A 13,335-nucleotide genomic window follows, 5' to 3' on the forward strand; every position below is an offset into this window, starting at 1 on the left:
CTTTTGTTAAAGTCTTAACTTTTAAGTCTAAAAGTTAATATTCTTTTAGACTTTTTTCCTTGGGCATATATACATATGTATATATATACGTAGGTATTATAAATATAATTCATTTACAAAAATTGAATAATACTATGCATACTGTTTCCACTCAATATATCGTGTACATATTTTCAAATAAATATGCACCCATAGCATTGTTTATATTGGCTGCATGGTAGTGACCTCCTCTTTTTAGCTAGACTCCCAGGTACCTGGAGCCCTGGTGGCGCAGTGGTTAGAAGCTTGGCTGCTAACCAAAAGGTGGGCAATTCAAATCCACCAGCTGCTCCTTGGGAGCCCTATGGGAGAGTTCTGCTCTGTTCTGTAGGGTCGCTGTGCCAGGTACCTTGTGTTTTAGTATTTTTCGTGTTATAATCCTGTAAATGCAGTGAATTTACTGGTATTAGATGCTGGTAATGAATGTCTAACATCTGTATAGTACTTTGCAGTTTACAGAGTACATTGTCACATCTGAACTATATAATGGAAATAACAGTAATATCTATCTTGTAAGGCTATTTGGAGAACTAAACATGATAACAATCCATAGCACATAATAAACAGCTCTTAATGTGAATTGCTAATTATTATTTCTGATACTGTCAGTATTCCTCTAAAGCAGTATCATCATCATCATGATCATATGTACATTTTAGATGAGGAAATGGCTGGGAGAGGTTAAGTAATTGCTCAAAGAGATTAATCTGGTAACCCGAGCTCACCTGATTTTCAACTCCAAATGTTCAGCACCACACCATGTTGATACTTTTTCTTGTGGGGCTTGTCTTCTCGGGCAATATTGCAGACAAGTCTAGACCTGCCGGCCTTCTCCATCAAAAACTACTTTTCCTATTTCCGTTTTTTCAGAGACCTACAAGGAATTGCTTGACTTAGAATCCGTATTCAGTTGTAATTAACAAGGGCAGTAATAAAGTTAAACCACCTGAACAATTGGTGCAGATTAAACGAGGATTCTAGCAAAGGGTAGGCAAGAGTTTTTGCAGGCGGGCAATTTTGCCACGTGGTTTTGCCGTTGCCAGGAGGCACTAGGAGGATGGCAAGCCAGTAACGTCTGAAGAACTACATTTCCCAGGAGTCCGTGCGCGCCACGCCCCAGGTGACCACCGGCTCAAGCCCCCGGCTGTTCGGTCCCCAGCAGCGTTCTCCGCAGCTTCCCTGTTTCCCCGCCTTCGGCCCTTTTCACTGGAAGCGGCCCGGGCCGGAGCTGAGCCGGAGCCGACCGGGACCCGGAGGTGGAGCCGGAGTTGCAGCGACGACGTGGAAACATGGAGGCCTGAGCCGGCGTGCGCCATCCCGGGCTGCGGCGGCCACCGCGGCTTCTCCCGATCCCCCTCTGTCACCCGCTCGTCCGTCGTGGAGCTGGAAGCGGGTCTCCCCGCCGGCTGAGACAGGTGGGCTGTGGCACCGCCCCCGGCTGTGCGCCCCCTGAGCCCCGGCGAGTCTCCCCGCCCCTTGTCAGAGCACTTTAGGGGACACCTTCCCCTCTCTTGGTTAGCGCCGGGAGGTGAGGGGCAACTCCGCCAGAGCGGGGGAGAAGGGTCCCTTCCCTGCCAGTGGGGCCACCCTGGTGCGGCTGTGCCGGAGCTGCGAGAGTGGGCCTGCCTCGAGGCTAGGGGAGCTGCTTCCGCCCTCCTCTTCTCGGGGTATCTGTAGCTCTTCGAGCCCTGAGGTCCAGGGGGTGTGTTAATCCAGAGAGTGAGAGGGACTTTTGTCCGAGGCTGGTGTTGGGAATTGGGGGGATACCGAAGAGCAAGTGGATGCTTCCGGAGATGGGGCGTTGCAGATTTTACAGTTGGGCGTGTTATGAGCAGGGTGAGCAATAGTTTTTTGTTTTTGTTTTTAATATCTATTTTTATTGAGATACAATTCACCTACCATAAAATTCAAACTTCAGAGGTACAATTAAAGTACAATCTGTGGTTTTTAGTATATTCACAAGGTTGTGCAACCATCACCACTGTCTAATTCCAGAACATTTTCCCCACGCCAAAAAGAAACCCTGTACCCATTAGCAGTCACTCCTATTCTCTCCTCTGCCACTGGCACCACTAATCTGCTTTCTCTGGATTTGAATTTGCTTGAGCAAGTGTAACTGAAGGGGAAAGGAGTGGGAATTTAACTGGCAGTGGGGTTTGAGGGGAATGGGGTGGTAAAGCTGATAGGATGTAAGTACTGAAAAGGTGATGAAATGATGGGCTGATTTTATTAGGGCCAACATATGGGTCACCCAGGATAGACTGACTGTGGGGCGGATGGAGTGGGATCCATGAAGGGGTGAGGGAGAAGATTGGAGAGAGGACTATGTAGAGAGGAGAGGTATTGTGTTTAAAAGCTGAAGACAGGGGGGATGGAGGCAGTGGAGAGGAGTGTAACTTAACAGAGGAGCCCACGCAGGCGGTTTGGGCTGATGAGTTGATAACTGGAGAGAGGAACTGGAGACGGAAAGGAAGAGAATCTATACGGGACAATGGTTGCTGCTGAAAATGAAAATTATGAATATATGGATTTTTAGAATGATTGTCCTGCTTTGCAGTTTTTATCTTCAGTAATCCTCTCAGCCGCTTTGAGAGATAGACTGGGCAAGTTATTCGTACACTCATTCTGCAGATGAAGAACCAGACTTTTGGAGGTTAGTTGCTTGCTAGTAAATAGGGCAGGATGAACTGGGGAGTAAAGAAGAGTAATTGATGAAACAATCAGTTGCATGTGAATTAAGTGAGGCAGTGTTACAGGAAGGAGATTCAAATACTAACTAAATATGTTAAGAAGTTACATTATTAGTATAGGTAGATAAAGGACTTTTTTGTTCCCTTCTAAATATAAAAAAATTCAAACATGAAAAGTAGAATAGTATAATGTACCCTCATGTACCCATTACCCAGCTCCAGCAATTCTCCCCTCAACCCTTGGCACTACTAACCTGCTTTCTGTGGATTTAGATTTGCCTCATGGCCAATTTAATTTCATCTATATCCCTATCCATTCCTGTCTCCAACCCCAATTATTTTAAAGCAAATCATAAGCATCTCATTTCGTTTGCAGCTATTTTAAAATATATCTGTAGATTGATTCACTCTTTTAATATGCCCACAATACCATTGTCACACCTAAAAAAATTAATATTGTTGTTAGTTGCCGTCGAGTCAATTCTGACTTATGGTAACCCCATGTGTGCAGAGTAGAACTGCTCCATAGGATTCTCAAAGCTGTGATCTTTTGGCAGCAGATTGCCAGGCCTGTCTTCTGAGGTACCTCTGGGTCGGTTTGAACTGCCAACCTTTCAGCGAGTAGTCAAGTACTTAATAGTTTCTGCTCAGAGGACCTCAAGTAAGCCCTTAATGTCGTCATTATATAGAAGGACTTAGTTTAAAAAATATGGTAGCCATTTAATACAAAGGATGTAAGCAGTGCAAACACACTTATATTTGACTTTGAAAAATACAGCAGAATTATTTCCTGCTTTTTCCAGTAGATCCTGTTCTCCCTGACTTCCATTTTTTTGGCTCACCCTTCTACAGAGAGGTGAAGAATTGTCACTTTGGCTAACTTTTTAATGAATAGTTTTCTGAGGGCGGGAGATATATAGACGTGAAAAATACTGCAACATGCACAAATTAACTGTTATGTCTTATAATGCTCTAAATATCAGGCAATTTGGTTATGCTTTTCTCTAGATAATTTTGCATATTGTTGGAAGCTGTTTAATGAATCGTATTAGTTTTCCATGACTGCTGTAACAAATTATCACAAATATGGTGGCTTAAAACAACACAGATTTATTATTTTACAGTTCTGTAGGTTAGAAATCCGACAGGGGTCTCTCACTGGGCTAAAATCAAGTGGTAAGCAAGTTACTCTCTGGAGGTTGCTGGGGAGAAGCTATTTCTTTCCTTTTTCTAGCTTCTAGAGGCTGTCCACAGTCCTTGGCTCGTGGCCCCCTTCTTCCACATTCAAAGCCAGCAACATTGCATCCCTCTAACCACAGCTGGGATAGATTCTCTGCTTTTAAGGACCCATGTGATTAGATTGGGCCTACCTGGATAATTCAGGATAATCTTCCCATCTCAAAGTCTAAAATTTCATTACATCTGCAAAGTCCTATTTGCCACGTAAGGTAACACATTTACAGGTTCCAGGGATGAGGGTGTGGTCATCTTTGGGGGGCTATTATTCTGTCTACCACAGTGTGTTTTGGAATATTTTGCTGAGACTTAAGAATATAGCTGATTCTCCCAGCTGCTACAAATGCAGTGAAAGTGTTATGTTTCACTTAGCGTTGTAGATAATGGGAATGGTTAGAGGAGAGAGGACTGTTCCACTTTTCTTTTTAGTGACTGTAAACAAATATATGGGAAGTACCTGTGGCACTTGTAGTGTAGGCATTGGTAAAATGAGACCTCTGAAAGTGATTTAAGTATGAAAGCGATATGACAACGTGAAGTTTTTCTGTAATTTGTGTTAGTCTCTTTTTCCTGTTCATGTTTCTTTAAGGATTGTGTAATTGTAATCAGAGTGTGTGTGTAATGCTAAACTGATACTTAAAGATGCAAGGCATTCTGGAGCAGTGATGGTTCCCATGCCCAGGGGAGAGGGCAGGGACTCTTGGTCCCAGTAGGAGTTAGAGGCACCTCCTCCCTACCCCCACCCCCCCAGTCCAAATGAAGAGAAGACTCTTGATTAAAGTAAGAGAAAACTTTCAGACAGAATGTGCTACTCTGGGACTTGGACTTGAAGTCCCTTCTCAGGTTCTTCTCCTGTGAGCCAGCTGGGCGTGGTTGAGTGCTGTGGGCCTGAAAAGGAGAGCAGTAAGATGGCCATTGCTGCTCTTCTTTTCCCAGGCCAGGGAGAAGACTAAATCATTGAGGTGGAAAGGATTTCAGGAAGTCTTCCAGTTTATTGTCGTGCTCTCTGAAGTGCTCCACTTTTCAGCTTAGCTAAGTCCTAGCTCTCTGATGGCAGTGTGTTTTAGTACACCACTTAGCAGTAAGTGTCATAAACCAAACCAAACCCACTACCGTCAAGTTGATTCCAACTCATAGTGATCCTGTAGGACAGAGTAGAACTGCCCCATAGGGTTTCCAAGGCTGTAAATCTTTACTGAAGCTGATTGCCACGTCTTTCTCCCACGGAGTCGATGGTGTGTTCAAACAACCAACCTCTCAGCTCTCAGCCAAGCGGTTTAACCACTGCACCACCAGGGCTCCATCAGTAAGTGTCATAGGAATTATTAAATACCTGCCCCCGCCTTTAAGTTTATTTTCCCTAGTTTGCTTTTTGGAGCCCTGGTGGTGAAGTGGTTAAGAGCTCAGGCTGCTAACCAAAAGGTTGGCAGTTCGAATCCACCAGCCGCTCCTTGGACACCCTATGGGCCAGTTCTACTGTGTCCAATAGGATCACTATGAGTTGGAATCAACTAAGTGGCACACAATAAGTTAGCTTCTTAGCGGAGCTTAATGCATTAATTTAAAACTCTGCTTGTAAACAGTTTGTAAGTTAACCGTCACTTTACTTATTTCTAGACAAAATAACCTAAGCTAGTAAGGTTGGTGGAGCCCTGGTGGTGCAGTGGTTAAGAGGTGTGGTGAACTACAGCTGCTAACCAAAAGGTTGGCAGTTCAAATCCACTAGCCAATCCTTGGAAACTCTATGGGGCAGTTCTACTCTGTCCTATAGGGTCACTTGGAGTTGGAATTGACTCGACAGAATTGAGTTTGATTTTTGGAGTAGGGTCGGGAACAACTTTACAAATAGGCCTTATTTTCGAAAAGTTTTGTTTTTTTTCCATTCTTTTAAGGACTTTTGGTTAGTACTTTTGATGTCTTCTCTAATTTTTATAGCATTCTTTTGAAAATGTGAACACCAAAAGTGGCTGTAGCTCTTCAGTCAGACATTGGAAGACTTTAGTTTTATCTTCCGCGTGTCGTATGATGGATAAGTTTCTTTTTTAGATTGAGAATTGAGTAAGTTGTAAATCTTGACGGTTCCTCCTTCATAATATCTCTTGAAACCCTCCACCTTTCTCTCAGAATACTTTCAAAGCCTTTTGTGTCAGTTAGGATTACGTTTGGTTATGCATAATAGAGACTTGAAAAATAATAGCTTAAACAAGGTATTAGTTTGTTTCTCATGTCAAAGAAGTCCAGAGGTAGACAATTCAGGGCTGGCATGGTGATTCCACAGTCATTAGGGACCCAGCCTCTTTTACAGCTTCCTACTTCCTTATCCCTAGGCATGGCCATTGATTTCTGGGTCCAGAATACCTACTGGATTGCTAGCTAAAATATTCATGTTCCAAGCATCAGAAACGACAGAGGAACAAAGTGGCCATCCACTCTTTTTTAAGGAGACTTAACTGGAAATGCCACATGAGAATTCAACATTAACCAAAGCTTAGTCACATGGATATAATGGCTACCAGAGAGATTGGGAAATGTATCTTTTAGGTGGACAGGAATGTGTCCAGCCAAAAAGTGCAGTTCTGTTACTAAAAGGAAAGGAAGACTGGAGATTAGGGTAGGCAATTAGCATTTTCTGCCGTACTTTATAATTGGTTTCTGTGTGAACTCCACACTAAACTATTGTTGTTAGGTACTGTCAAGTCAGTTCCGACTCATAGTGATCCTGTGTACAACAGAACGAAACACTGCCCGGTCCTGCGCCATCCTCACAATCGTCATTATGCTTAAGCCCGTTGTTGCAGCCACGGTGTCAGTCCATCTTGTTGAGGGTCTTCCTCTTTTTCGCTGACCCTGTACTTTACCAAAGCGTGATGTCCTTCTCCAAGGACTGATCCCTGCTGATAACATGTCCAAAGTATGTGAGACATAGTCTCTCTATCCTTGCTTCTAAGGAGCTTTCTGGTTGTACTTCTTCCAAGACAGATTTGTTCGATCTTTTGACAGTCCATGGAATCTTCAATATTCTTTGCCAGCACCACAATTCAAAGGCGTCAGTTCTTCTTTGAGCTTTCTTATTCATCATCTAGCTTTCGTATGCATATGAGGTGATTGAAAACACCATGGCTTGGGTCAGGCGCACTTTAGTCTTTAAAGTGACATCTTTGCTTTTCAACACTTTAAAGAAGTCTTTTGCAGCAGATTTGCCTGATACAATGCATCTTTTGATTTCTTGACTGCTGCTTCCGTTGGTGTTGACTGTGGATCCAAGTAAAATGAAATACTTGACAACTTCAGTCTATTCTCCATTTATCATGATGTTGCTTATTGGTCCAGTTGTGAGGATTTTTGTTTTCTTTATGTATAGACTAAACTATACAGTTCCTAAAACTCTAGATTTGAATCCTAGTTTTGTCACTTGCTTTATGGCCCATAGGCATGTTACTCAAACCTTCTGAGCTTTAGTTTCCTCATCTGTAAAATGGGGCTAATATTTACAATATTACTTTATATTCTAGTTAGAGATTTAAATGAAAATGTCTCTTAACTTTCTAGCAGTATATACAGTATAATATTAGTTGTTTCTCCTGCTCCCTCAGGTTTCTGTACTTGGATATTTGAATGGGTGGTATAAAAAAGATAGGAATTGGAGATGGGGAGGAGGAAGGATATATATTAAGTTAATGTTTGTGCGCTGAACATGTTAATTTTGAGGTGCCATTGGGACCCCCAGATGGTGATGTATGGCAGGCAGCCAGATAAATGGGCGTGGCACCCATTAGATAGTTCTTGAACTGGACATAGATGTTTTGTAATCATCAGTGTACAGGGATAGAGTTCTCTGATGTAGAAGTCTTGGTGGTATATAAGATTGTATAGTTAAACTGTGCAAAGTGAGAAGACATGCCATTTAGTAGGTTTCCCATGGTGCATCAAGCACCAGCTTACTTTCTGGTCTCTTTTGCTTCCACTTTGATTCCCTCCTTGCTGCAGCTGTGTTGACCCTCTTTCAGTTGCTTGAATGGGCCCTGTCTGTTTTTTTTTTTTTTTTTTAACTTCAGGCCTTTATACATGCTGTTCTCTTTGCTTTGAAAGTTTCTGAACCCTATACCCAACCAGGCCAGTCCTTCTTACCCTTCTGGTCTTAGCTTTTATGGCATGATCTCTGCTCTGAGTCTAGAACAGTTGCATATTGTAATTTCTTGGTGACTTATTTTTATCTTCTTTTTTTTTTTAATTGTACTTTAGATGAAGGTTTACAGAACAAACTAACTTCTCATTAAACAGTTAGTACACATATTGTTTTATGGCATTGGTTAACAACCCCACAACATGTTAACACTCTCCCTTCTCGATCTTGGGTTCCCTATTACCAGCTTTCTTGTCCCCTCCTGCCTTCTAGTCCTTGCCCCTGGTCTGGTGTGCCCCTTTAGTCTTGTTTTGTTTTATTGTCCTGTCTTTGGATGAAGGGTGAACCTCAGGAGTTACTTCATTACTGAGCTAAAAGAGTGTCCAGGGGCCATACTCTTGGGATTTCTACAGTCTCTGTCAGACCAGTAAGTCTGGTCTTTTTTTGTGAGTTAGAATTTTGTTCTACATTTTTCTCCAGGTCTGTCTGGGACCCTGTATTGTGATCCTGGTCAGAGCAGTCAGTGGTGGTAGCCGGGCACCATCTAGTTGTACTGGGCTCAGTCTGGTGGAGGCCGTGGTAGTTGTGGTCCATTAGTCCTTTGGACTAATGTTTTCCTTGTATCTTGTTTTCTTCATTCTCCCTTGCTTCTGAAGGGGTGAGACCAGTGGAGTATTTTAGATGGCCACTCACAGGCTTTTAAGACCCCAGATGCTGCTCACCAAAGTAGAATGTAGAACACTTTCTTTATAAACTATGTTATGCCAGTTGAGCTAGATGTTCCCTGAGACCATGCTCCCCACAGCCCTCAGCCCAGCAGTTTGATCCCTCAGGGAGTTTGGATGTGTCTATGTAGCTTCCATGACCTTGCCTTGTACAAATTGTGCTGCCTTCCCCAGTATTGTGTGCTGTCTTACCCTTCACCAAAGTTACCACTTATCTATGGTCTATTTAGTGCTTTTCCATCCCCACCCTATACCTCCCCTCCCTCGTAACCATGAAAGATTGTTTCTTTTCGTGTATAAACCTTTTCATGAATTTTTATAATAGTGGTCTCATACAATATTTGTCCTTTTGTGATTGACTTATTTCACTCAGCATATGCCTTCCAGATTCACCCATGTTGTGAGATGCTTCGCAGATTCATCATTGGTCTTTATGGTTCCATAATACTCTGTTGTGTGTATGTACCATAATTTGTTTATCCATTCATCTGTTGATGGGCATCTAGGTTGTTTCCATCTTTTTGCTGTTCTAGTACAGATATATAAGAATTCTTCGTTAATTTAGTGTTCAGTGTTTGTATTATTATGACTACATAAATACTGGTCACTGCTGAGCTGAGTAGTTTTATTTATTTCTTTTCTTTCAATTTGCTTAGTTTTCCATGAACATATTTCTTACTTTTATCAAATGCTGTGGAAATTGGGGCTTAGGAAACTGATGCAAGGTATTAACTCTGGCTACTGCTAGTGCTATGAGTAATAAAATGTTTTTTTTTGTCCCTGACCCAGAGGCTTCATGTCTTTTTTAGATTGCAGGTAAGGTCTCAGATCCTTCACCGTTCCTGACTTGACAGTGTAACAGTCCTCGACTTTGTTTGTGTGTTCTTTTTGAGACTCCTGTTATTAACATATAAGGAGCCCTAGTGGTGCAGTGCAGTGGTTAAGCTTAGGATAATGCCTGGGGTCATAGAAGGTGCTACATAAGTATTTGCTGTTATTACTCTTATTGTTTTTATTCTTATCTCTCTGAGGAGATTAATTTTAGTTTTTAGGTTTTTCTGATCCTAAAATCATCCGTTTTCTATAATTCCTTTCTTCAGTTTGTTTTGGTTTATGTATTTTTTGAAGGCTTTCCTCACAAGTCTAGTGTTTTTGGCTGTCCATTCTTATTTAAAATTGTTGCTTTTGCGTGCAGTCGAGTTGATTCTGACTTCTAATGACCCCATGTGGCTGAGTAGAATTGCCCTATAGGGTTTGCTTGGCTGTAATCTTTGTGGAAGCAGATCGCCAGGTCTTTTCTCCTGTGGAGCAGCTGGTGGGTTTGAACCACTGACCTTTCAGTTAGCAGTTGACTGCTTAACCATTGCACCACCTTATTTAAAGTTGAGACCCCAAAAAATTGATCGGAAGTTCTTTGTGTGAGTGAGTTTTGTTGAGTGGTGAGCATTGCTGTAGGATGGCAAGCTAGCTTTTAAAATGGGAATCCCAAATGTCAACATCTTTTCCCTGAGTCAACATTCATTTTCTCTTCAGAAGAATCCTTGTATCTCCTGCCTTGGAAGCTGGGAAACCCATTGTGTAACTGTGTAGCAAACCGATTTTAACTTTCAATTCTCCTATTCTCATCCTCCATCTCATTACCCTCCCCACCCTTGGTGTTGGAGTTGAGTCTCTCCAGTTACATTTCTCCAGAGAGTGCATACATGGTCTCCTACTCCCGGGACTCTAGCCCTGCACCTTGCCCCTGTCTTCATGGGTCTTTGACTCTAACTTTTTAGCCTTCCTAGAGTTCCATGGGGTGAATTGGCTTATTTCTTGTTAGTGTCCCCTTTGGCAGGCACTTACATTGTGATTTCTTCAGTGTTTCAAGTTTAGTTACTACTCCTCTGTCACCTTTCCATCTTTTACACCTTCTCTAATTTTCTTATCTTTGTAGATTTATATCTTTTTATTTTCATTACTGTCATTTTACTGGAGTGGAATACTTAACTGTACTTAATATAGCACCTGAAACATAGTAACCCTTCAGAGAATGTTCCATTACTTGATTGACTAATGGCACCTGTGACATTTAATAAGTTCTTTTGCTAGTAATCATTGCCCGTTATTTCTCTGGTCTCCTGTTTGAACTATGAGATTTCTTCTTAAAGTCTCTAGAGTACCAGTGGGGCATTTGTTTCTTTTTTGGGAGGCACGTGAATCTGGAATATAGTTTAAGATTTATGGATTCTCATCCTAAGTTTGGACAAAGTGCAGTAGGATTCCATTTGCATATTTTGAGGGTATTTATTACACAAAATTTGGTTATCATGGATTTTCAGATCCACAAATGTTTCCTTTCCATTTGAGGCGGGTTAAACCATGAGACAGTGAATCAGTGCACATAAAAGAGGAGATTTAATTTTATGTATATGTGAAATATTTTACAAATGAAATACAAAATATCAAGCATTTTATTTCTTTTTCAAAGTATTGTTTTTGCCCATGATGGTAAAAACTGATTTAGGGAAATAACTGTTCTGAAAAGTTCAATAGCAGTATAAGAGTCAGACAGCAAAATAAGCCATATTTGAAGGGTAGTTAAATTCCAAATGAGTGGTGAAGATAAGGAGTGTTGTAGAATTACAGAGGGAAAAAAAACAAAGATAACTGTGCAGAAGTGAATATGGTTTAAGGTGTTGTGGGTCAGATGGCGTACTGAAACGCGAATGTGGCTGGCAGGACCACAGATGTGGATGAGCATGCTAGACGTTGAGAAGACAGCTTGCCCCTACTTTTTTGACACTTATTTGCAAATTGAGTTTATATGCCACTTATATGAAAGTCATTTACTCTGACATTCTGAATCTTGGCCTAAGAATTTGCGTTTTTAACCACATGCTCCTCAGGGGGCTTTTATGCACTTTTAAGTTTTAGAACCACTGGTTTAGAGGGAGATAAAGTGAAAAGTCCTTTTCCCCCAGATTTCTAGTCTTGGACCATTTCTTACGTTTCCTTCCAGAATTGTCTAGACCTTTATAAGATGTTACATAGTTATTTAAACTAATGAAATTCTAGTGTATGTGCTTTTCTGTGGTTTTTAAAAAAAAAAATTTATTTAGGATATGTAGGATATGTTTATATATTTTATTTACATATTTAGGATGTATTTATATATTAGCATATATAAGATCTACATCATTCTTTTCAACGGCTGCATAGTATTCCATTGTATGTGTCTTCCATAGTCCTTAGATGGTGGTCATTTAGGCTGTTTCTATATTTGCTATTATAAATAGTGATATAATTAACATCCTTATGCATAGATCTTGTTAACCTGTATGAGCTTACCTGTAGGATAAATTCCTAAAAATAACAAGTTGTTAGCACAAAGGATATGTGTATGTAAAATTTTGATAGAAGTTGCCAACTACCTATACACTAACGATCGGAGTTTCTATTTATAGCCTCACACTGTTATCAGGGTTTTTTGTAACCTTACTAACTCTGTCACATGGGTTTCTATGAGCCAAAAATCAACTTGATGGCACCCAACAACAAATCTGATGGGTAAAAATGATCACTTATTGCTTTAATTAGCATATTTTATTCCTAACTTGGGCTGAAGATATTTTCATATATTTATTAGCTTTGGAGCCTTGCATATTTTGACTAGTAATTTTGTTTTCTAAATTTTATTTATTTGTTGTTGAGAATATACACAGCAAAACATATACCTGTTCAACAGTTTCACCATGTATATTTTAGTGACTTTGATTTCATTCTTTGAGTTGTGCAGCCATTCTCACCCTCCTTTTCTGAGTTGTTCCTCCCTCATTAGCATAAACTCACTGCCCCGTAACGTACCTATCTAATCTTTCTATTTGCTGTTGTCAATTTGATCTCATATAGATAGTTCTTAAAAGAACATAATGCTCAAGGCAGACTTTTTTACTAGTTAAGCTAAACTATTATTTGGTTTTCAGATGACTTTAGGGGATATTTTTGGTTTAAGGTTTATAGATTATCTAGGCAATAGTTTCAGGGGTTTATCCATCCACCATGGCTCCAGAAAGTCTAGAGTCTATGAGAATTTGAAATTCTGTTCTGCATTTTACTCCTTTTGATCAGGATTCTTCTGTGGAATTTTTGATCAAAATGTTCAGTAATGGTAGCTGGGCACCATCCAGTTCTGGTCTCATGGCAAAGGAGGCAGTTGTTCATGGAGGCAGTTAGCCGCACATTCCATTTCCTTCTCCTATTCCTGACTCTCCTTCTTCCTCTGTTGCTCCAGGTGAATAGAGGCGAGTTGCACCTTGAAGGCTGCTTGCAAGCTTTTAAAACCCCAGGTACTGCGCAATGAGGTAGAACAGAAGTACTAACACATTAGTAGGCCACTTAACTGGGATGTCCCAGGAGACCATGACCCTAAACATCGAAACCAAGGAACCAGATCTGATGAGGTGTTTGGTTATGTATAAGCAGCTTCAGCGGCTACTCTCTCTCTTTTTTTTTTTTTGTTATAAATATATGTCACACATCT

The 13,335-nt window shown here is 40.9% G+C and overlaps 1 protein-coding gene across 2 annotated transcripts in view; it reads left to right on the forward strand.

Annotated features, from left to right (window-relative positions):
* The first annotated feature begins 1,193 nt into the window (after positions 1 to 1,193).
* DYM (dymeclin) overlaps positions 1,194 to 13,335 on the forward strand; it is a 265,159-nt gene continuing 253,017 nt past the window's right edge. The window contains exon 1 of one of the 2 annotated variants that reach the window (XM_023724953.1): positions 1,194 to 1,454. The gene's annotated coding sequence lies outside the window, so the exon portion shown is untranslated. The remainder of the gene's footprint in view (positions 1,455 to 13,335) is intronic. The other variant, XM_004389970.2, reaches the window with a different exon arrangement.

This window comes from Trichechus manatus, unplaced genomic scaffold, assembly GCF_000243295.1.
Source record: "Trichechus manatus latirostris isolate Lorelei unplaced genomic scaffold, TriManLat1.0 scaffold00272, whole genome shotgun sequence".
NCBI lineage: Eukaryota > Metazoa > Chordata > Mammalia > Sirenia > Trichechidae > Trichechus > Trichechus manatus.